The sequence below is a fragment of the Tyto alba genome, unplaced genomic scaffold, assembly GCF_018691265.1.
Source record: "Tyto alba isolate M040663 unplaced genomic scaffold, T.alba_DEE_v4.0 Super-Scaffold_8, whole genome shotgun sequence".
NCBI classification, from domain to species: Eukaryota; Metazoa; Chordata; class Aves; order Strigiformes; family Tytonidae; genus Tyto; species Tyto alba.
This window is the reverse complement of record NW_024881329.1, coordinates 17,517,061-17,526,370: the sequence shown is the minus strand read 5'-3', so window position 1 is coordinate 17,526,370 and position 9,310 is coordinate 17,517,061.

The window sequence follows — 9,310 nt, the reverse complement described above, 5'->3', positions numbered from 1 at the left end:
ACAGGAGACTCTGGATTAAATGGTCTGATGATCTGAGGTGTTGAGTATGAATTCTGCAAGACAATCTTGACAGTCATCCATCACAGGAGGGAAGACTGAAAAAAATTTCAAAATCTTTATCTGCCTTTTATTACAATGCAAATGGAAATATAAATCACCTTAAATTCACTGTTTGATATGACCAGCATTTTTACTATTTAAGCAACACAAGCAGTACCTTTTATTTTTCTTTTCTCTTTTTTCTTTTCTTCTCTGAGAGTAAGCATACATCACAGTGTCTTTAGGCCTAGCCTTTGACATTCATATTTGTGTTTGCTATTTTTGGAAAAGTTTGCAAGTCCTCTATGTATGAATAAAGAGATAAGAGCAGAACACAAGTAAAAGCAGAGATAGAATGCATCTTAAAAGGAAAGACCATTACAAAATGTGAGGAGAAAAGAATGAGAAAGTCTCCTGTCTTGCCCTACAGTTAAGAAAAATGTTGTGATGTTGGATTTAAATGGGATGAATAGAGTCATTATACCAAATGATGACATTGGGCACTGGCCCAACAGAATCTTAACATTCTTTCTGACATTCCCAAAATAGACTTTGTCTAATTATAATGTTGTTTATGTCAATTTTTAACATCAAATATTTTTGGAATGTTGCTCTATCTCCAAAGAAAGCTCTAAGCATGTAAATCATAATTTTCAGCCATTATATTAAAGTTAAGAACAAACTCAAATGTTGGGGTAATTGTTAAAAGGCTTTTTGGCTTATTACTGTATGTAAACTGGTGACAGTAACAGTTCATCAGCAACTTTCTGTTTTCAACTCTCACTTTCAGTTTCTAGTGTGCCTAAGGGTTTAATTATACAAGATGCTAAAAGCCCTGATTCTTACATCCTTTTCAGACTCAAGTATGTTGCAAGCAAAGATATGGCCTGAAATCATCAATGTCACATTTGAGCTGCACTAATCTGGGATGCAGGGCTAATAAAAGCAGAGATGATTTGGCAGGGTGTGCTTACTGTGTGCATACATACACTATCTTTTCATAGTGACAATTTCCCATGGCAGTGCTGATATAATTCACACAAATACAGCCTGCAGGGTACTGGAGATTCAATGGCTTCTGATTCAGGCAAGTACATCTGATTCTACATGTTAAAATTTGCCTGTGTGCCATATGTCATGTGAATTAGATTTCATTTTAACAGAGCTAAATACCAGATTAATCTAAAATGTGTCAGTTCACAGAGTGTTAACAGGTCATCTTGAAATACTGCAAGAAGATGTACAGCAACAGTCCCTTTGAACACTAGTGGAGTATCCACACAGACACATACACACACTTATATTTATTTATTTAAATGTTTATTTTTATTTGTAACTATACATATTTATATAAAAAAAAAAGAATCTCCCAGAATCCACTGTTTTTGAAAGCTGAGTCATAGTGGATCACACATGCACAGATGCAGAATTGCAGGAAACAGTACTGTGTAAGTGTATGGAAATTATTATGGAAGAAATGGTTTGGTTCTCAAGCATACAAAAAGTCTTCCTCAGCTGGATATATGAAACCATTTAAATGAGGATGCCTTCTCTGTATTTTCTCCTGAACCTCTAACCCACTGAGTAGCAGTGGTGAATAACAATTCCTTCAATAGCAGGCATCAAAGTATGAATTACACATTGCTATTCTATTGGTGAGATTAATTTATCAAAGGTTTAAAAGCTTTCAGAAGGTGTAAAAAAAAAAAGGACAAGCCCACAACAAAGACATGTCTAGATTACTTTCTTAAAGGCAATTTACAAAACAAGAAAAGATTATGGACCAGTTGAGGATTGGGGTTATCAAATCTACCTTAAAATGGCAGGTTAAAAAACCAGTTTTGTTAAAGAACCATAGTGGATGTCTGATTTGATAAGCATGTTCAAAAGAATATTTATTTTTAAAGATGTAACAGATTATTGATGAAAAAGAAGAGATTTGCCTTCAATTTCAAATTGAGACCAGTCAAATTACAGATTGTATAAGTAAAGCAAAAGGCATTTGCAAAATCTTATACCTGTATCTTTGAAAATAAACCCAACAGGTGCAGACTTCTGTTTACAGCAAACAGGCACTTTAATATTAGCTTCTAAAAGTTAGGCCTGGGATGCTTGGATTTGGATTACCAGATCTTCACTTCTGTGTTTTCATTCAATGGGATTATATAGATTGAATCTCAGCTTGGTTTTGAGAATAATTTCCAGGGTTAAGTAGCTGAATACAAACAGCAATGCACTGCAAAAGTCCCACACCTTCACTAACAAAATTTACTGGTCAGAATGTACCAGTGGAAAGGGGACACTTGCTATTCTTTTTTCTAAAAATTATAATTGTAAGGAAATACAGTTCTACAATTCCACCAAATGTGTATTCAAGGTGGAAATATGTTCATTTTGTATTTGATATGCTCTTAAAAGATCAGTAATCCATATTTATACATCATAAATCATGTAAGATTTCTGTACATTTATGCTTATGTGAATCTATTTTGACTCTTTGGAGCTTTATGCATATTATACTGCAATTTGGGTTGGATTTCTGGATTTTGGGTCCTCAACCTGTCAGACTTGGGTTGGATACTGAAAACCTCAGGATAAAACCTGATTCAATGTATTACACCCACCAGCAGGAAGTCAGGATTTGCTCTGAATTCAGAGCATGTTGTAAACTTTGACAAGGAACTTTTTGGACTAGGACTGTGAAAGTTAATAGACTGGCTGGATCACAAACCTATGCAAAGCACGGAACATGTGCTGGATGGTATCACAACATTATCAAGTGTTCTTCTAAACATTCTTCCTGGTTTTGTGTTAATAGCTGCCTCTGCACTATGAGGTTCTGACAGCCTTATTGATTGCATCTCATACCTAGTCAAACTGATGATCAAAACAGTTAGAAAAGATCTGATGGAAAGTTAATTCTAAAAAGATAGAACTGACTTTAGGTTAAACAACATGCAACACGCCTATCACCTCCAGGTCATATTCTAGGGATTTTTTTCTGTCCAGTGATAGTTAACAAATTATCTAGGTGTACTTTCAGAGCTACGTCTGCACTTTTTTTTTTTTTTCCAATTTTCCTCCTTAGCTTTATTAGACTAATAGTTGTACATGCTAAAAAACCCATAAGTGTTAACATTTAATCAGAAACATCAAGAACTAGCACTTTTTCCTCTTGTCTCCAGGAAAAATACATTGATTTTTTCAACTGATTCCTAACCTTGCCATTTTTCCTGGTACTACCAGAGGAATATTGCTTCTCCCCCTCCCTCTTACTTCAAGTTAGAATGACTAAGAATTAAACTTGTGAGTGCTAAATAATGCTGAACTAAGACAGTTTACATCTAGGTTACAGGACTCAAAATACTTTTTTTTTCTGTTCTGCCCTTTGTTTAGCCTCTTTGATTTATTAACGGAGGCTTCTTTTTGATCTGGCTTTACCTTGTCAGTCCTTCATGTCCCACCCATGGACTTTTTATTTCTTTTTCATCCAGTGATGCTGGCAAAGAACTCTTAAAAAAAAGACAGAGGGAGGGATTTGCGATTGTCATATAAAACCTGTGTTACTCAGTTTTCAATATCTCATTGAACTTCTCACAGCTTTGATATTTTAAGTAGGTATCACAACAAAGGGAAAAGAAGTGACTGGAAAGGTAATGCAGTGTATTAGGCCTGTTAATGGCCCTGAAAGTCCCAAGAAAACTTGCTGAAAGAAGGATCCTTTCCCATGAGTACTATTTAATTTCTCTGAGAGGGTTTTCCTGGTGAATTAAAACTCTAAAGTGCACATTTAAGCAGTGCAACTACTATCGTAGTCTGTGCTATGTGCACAGTGACATTCACTTTTATTTTAAAAATTCTTTTGTTAAGAAGTCTATAGTAGACAAATTTCTGGGGAATCTGTTTCTTCTTTTGCTCTGCTGCTAACATACTTGGGAAAGAGAAAACTGGAATGTAGACCCAAGTTTTTCCCACAAGGACAGAGAAAGATAAAAAAACTGATAAGAATATTGTATTAAATAATTCCTCTTAGAAGTTGTAAGTAATGACTCTGCTCCAACACTTCAAATTATTAAGTGTGACAGTACAAAGCAGATTAAACATGTATTTAGAAGAATTTAACAGAGCAACATACAGGAGTCTAACAAGCAGAAGGAGTCAGCTGGCTTTGACATTGTCATCTGGAATCATGGGAGACCCCAAGTCTGATCTATCTTCTGCCATGTTTCTTTGTATAATATAGGCAAATCAATTAGTATCTTAGTTACCTGTCCATAACATGGTTGATATCATCCTGGATTCCCTTGAAAACAGCCAGAAGGTCCTGAGTATTACAGACACAAAAAGCCTTCCCCCGCCCATGCTTTGCCTAGAGGTGAGGCTGGCACTAGCAGGGATGCAAATGCTGCACCTTTGCCCCGGTCTGCACCAGGACAGCTTCTTGTCGCACAGTCATCTTGTGTGAGCCTCCTTCCTGGCCCAGCCTGGGAGGGATCAGTTCAGCCAGATAGCTGTGCTGTGTTACAACACCTTGGCTCTGAGGTGGAGTTTGGCTTGTCTGGCTCAGCAGCAAGTTTCAGGCCGGAGACTGTATCTTGATGGGTTTGGGAGGGGAAGCCAAGGCTCATTATTACTGTCCTCTCCAGGTGCCGCATTGTATTAACAGGTTTACATCTCTACCATGTCTCATTCACTCTTTTCCCCAAAAGTGATGAGGTTCCTCCTTTCCCATCAGCAAACTGGGCAAACACCTCCATTATTTGCAGAGTGGATTGAGCCAGCTGTTGCTATCCAAACCAGAAAAGTTACCGGTACTTTAGTGGATGTTTCCATCTCTGCTTTTAATATGATCTTTAATGTAATGTAACCTTTAATCATAATCTACAATCTTGAATCTGTTTTGTCTGTTGGACTGTCTGATCAACTATCACCATTAATTAGTGGTAGCCTCTCAAAATCATTCTTTTATAGCAAGAGGGCAATATGGGCTCTGTGATATGATCAGAATTGCTCCCATGCCTGGTTCACTGTGGAGACATGGTACTATAGATGAAAAGGTGGTATATCCTGTCAGTACAAGGGAGTTTGGGGAGTCTCTGAGAATGGCAAGACAGAGAGATAGTGTGGGCTCTATGGCTGTGTGCTGGTACATGCAAAAGACTGTAGACAGAATGCTCCAAAAAGATAGCTGGTCACATGTGGGAAATGGGACAGGCATTCCTGTGTTTTCACACCCTGCCTCCAGCAAGGAGGGGTAGAGTGGGCCTCAGGGAAAGCTCACAAAGAGTAGTGATGCAAGAAGCCTTGTCGCAGTCACTGGGAAGCTGTGGCTAAGTGTGCTATTGATTTATGCTGCAAAAATTTGCAGTTAGTTTTAATATTACTTTATTTTGTACGACTTTCAACTGCAGCCCAAATACTTTGTGGCTGTGACACTTAGCTAAATTAACTGGTCACACAGGCTCCCTTAAAAACTAACCCCTTTAGTATCAGGTCACTAATACAAAACATTGGACTCGATGGACAAAATTTTCATATTACACCTGCCATCTTTCAAAGCAAGCCACAGAAAGGAAAACATCTCACAGTATATCTAAAGAAACATCAGCTGCAGTTTTAAACCTCCTATAAGCATCTTCCTGTGGCCACAGTACACAGTATGGAGCAAGAACATGTTCTTGAAACTCCTCTTAAGACTTTGCTAATCATTAGGTCTTCCAAGTAATGGAGTCAAAGCTTTTCTTCAATGAGCCTTCTAAAATCAGTAGCAGACTTTTCAAACAAATGCTCCAAAGCTTATGATGTTAATTGAAAGCTCTTGTTGAGCTTATGCAGTCAGATTCCACATATACAGGGTTTCTTCTGATAGATTTATGATTCAAAAGACTGTCTACATTATAAAGGCGTTTGGACCCCTCTTTCATTTTCAAGAAAACTATCTTGCCTCCCATTTCTCTTCATCTGATTTTGACATGGGAGGTTCAGTTAAAAAGTATTTTCCTGATCTAAATGTTCACATGGCCTAGAAACAAGATGCTACTCTTGCCTTTCCTACGACAAGGGGATGGTGCATCCAGGCCCAAAAGTCAGAATTAGTTGAGTGGCTCCTATGCTATGTGCAAGAAAGGGAATTATCATGACCAGCATGGAGCAGCCACTGAAATTTCTGTAAAGAGCATTGCTGGAAATAGTACTTCTATGAATCTTTTCAGTGCTGGATTTCTTCAGAAAAATAAACAGAAATAACCAATTTCAGGTTCACCCATAATCAGTAAATTATCTAGGCAATGCAGTAAAAATGTGGAGCCCTGTGGAATATTTTTCTGTTACACCATCTTTGGACTCTGTCAGCAATAACCACAATACACAGAGACACTGAACAACTTCAAATGTTTTGATCCCATTGGAATCAGTGGGAATGGAAATTTTAGAAAAGGGCCACTTTCTTGCAGGATCAGGCCTTAAACCACACAATCCAAACTGTTCTGATGTTTGCACATCTGAAATAATAAAGACTTTATATGACACCAACCCTACTTTATTGAATGGCGACAGTCACTTTCTTAATTATTTTCAATTTCTGGTCCCCTATTCAACAGCACAATAATGGTTGGACTGAACTGCAGAGCAATTTATACATTACATTTACAACATTAGTGGTTATTGACTCAAGAATGTAAATTAAACTGTTATACATAGATTAAACTTGCAGAATCTAGTTTCTAGAAATGAAAGAAAGGTGGCATTGCCCCTTCCAACATAGAAAAAACCAACAAACTTAATTTCATGACAGAATTCTATTATATTCTGGACAAATTTAGTTTAGAACATCCATAGAAGAATATAGAAGGAAAAATCTTGATCCAGAATGCAGTTTTACATCTAAATAATTTGGTCCATTTAACTACCACTGAACAGGAGAGTTTTGTAGAACTGAGCTTTAAATTGTAGCAACCAAAACCAGAAAAATACAAGATTCATTTTGACAAAGAATAAGGGCAAAATGGATCAGCTATTGATCATCCTCGAACTGTGGGTTGGCTTTCCCCACTGTGGCCAACTCGCATCTCCCTTTGTGTGATTGGCTTTTGAAATTACATGTTTCCACAATTGCTTAAATCTCTTTATTTCATGATCTCTCACATTAAAGATCCTTCAAATGTGACCTACACATTGAGTTGTTTCAATTAGAGATGACCCTTGCTTTAACTTTTCAAAAATTGCTTGTTTCTTGAGGCCAGGCTACAGAATGGGGCATAATAGAGGGTTTCCAGTGGTAACTGGAGAGCGGAGCCCTGCAAAGGCCCGAGCCCCAGCTCGGTGCTGTGTGAGCCGCGGCCCTGCGGCACCTGGCTGCGCTCGGTGTGACAAACAGCCCTGCCATTATTCATCCATGGAAATGGTATGCTAAAACACAATGCCCTGAAAAACTAACTGCAACAAAGCCCTCAAAGTAAGGCAACTTCATTTCCCTGTGCCTATCAGCTAATGCTTGAGATAGAAACTAACGACTGATTTCTCAGGTAATGCCACAAGGAGAAACAGGCTTTTTTTCTGTTTGAAAAGAGGTTTTCTGGCAGTAGCAATGACTAGAATAATTTTTGTATTTTTCTACTATTTTTCTAACTGATCCTTTCATTTGAAAATACCAATGCCGAGTCATATCATCAAATCTGATAAATTAAGAGTTTATTATTAAACTTTACTTTAACCTGAGTTAATATTTCTGTAGGTTTCATTTTCTGTTGCATGTTGTGATTCTTCTAGGTCTTATCTACTACCTATAGGAGGACTGGTAACATCTTTGAAGTCACTCTCCTCAATAAAATTTAAAACAAACAAACAAACAAACAAACAAAAAAAAAAAAAAAAAACCAAACAAAAACCCCAACAGTACTGGAAACCTCAGAAGTTACTGTTCTAATGGCTGCAGTTTAAGTATTAGAATCTGAAACAAACTCCTGACAGAAAAGATCAGTTGGGAAGTTTTTTATTTATTTTAACAACTCAGCTCCTCCACTCAGATATGCTGTAAAGCACAAGAAGTTAATTTCTGGCACAGACTCTAACAAAGACTAAGAAGCCACAGCAGAACTCTACAAGATTTTTGATGGCATTATGCTTTTCAATAATGTTGGTCCGGATTTTTCCAGGTCTTTTTTTTTTCCTGTTGATAAAGAGGAACCAGAGTATCAGTTGTCAGTGAAAAAATGAAACAATTTAATCTTTGCACTTTTTTTTTTAAAATTAAAAAATTTCCAAGAAAGCATTAAGCTTTTGTAAATGCAGAAACATTTTGTCTTCCATGCAATTTTTCTTTTTAAAAAAAGAATATCTGCTTCTGGTGGATGAAAATTATTTTATCATTCTTTATAACAGTCACAGTCCCACTTTCATTTTTTTGATTTTTGTTTTTTAACGATCACATATATTTTGTATTGCACTTGAAGAAGGTGCAATGCAGTTTATGTAAATGATAGCTGCCAGATAGGAAAATTTGTTTTGTGCAATATGGCAGTCTTTGGATAAAGGTCCACGTCAAAGCTTTGTCCTTCTATTTTGGAATCTCTGTTGACTTCCTGATACAGATCCTCATCATACTTTACAGTAATGAGTAAATACTAAAAAAATAAAGCAAATAAGTGATTATGAAGTATTACTTTTAGAAATTATGCTCCTATGACAATTTTCAGTTTTTCTATGGCAGATCCCTGTCCTTGTATATACTCATTATTCCCATGTTTCATGAAAACTGCATTTGCAAGTTACTAATAAAACATCCACCAAGAATACTCAGTATTTGTAATTTCACTCTTAAATATTGACTGGATACATGTGTTAAATAGTACGTTTTCTTGTCCTTATTAGGAGATTTTTTTGGGGGGGGTGGGTATACCTGTTACACCTAGAAATTATTTATGGTTCGTTGTTTGAAACTCAAGGATCTGGCAATATTTAATTATAATTTGCTGCTCTGCTAGATACACCTGTTTTGTTCAAATGCAGCTATGGATAGTAAATTCTAAATCTACCAAATTAAACTCAGCTAGGAAATAAATATTTGTAGATTTTTTTAACATTACCTTCAAGAATATTTTAAGAATTTTTCCAAGTTGTATCTGAAATAGTCAACAAGGATACATTTTACTGCCTGGTCTCCTAAATACCAAGGGGCACACTCATGTTCCCGATTCAAGACAAACAGGTCTGTATTAAGAACTGAATTTAACAGGGAATCACATTTGCATGTATAGGCAAGAGTCCTGTGGCC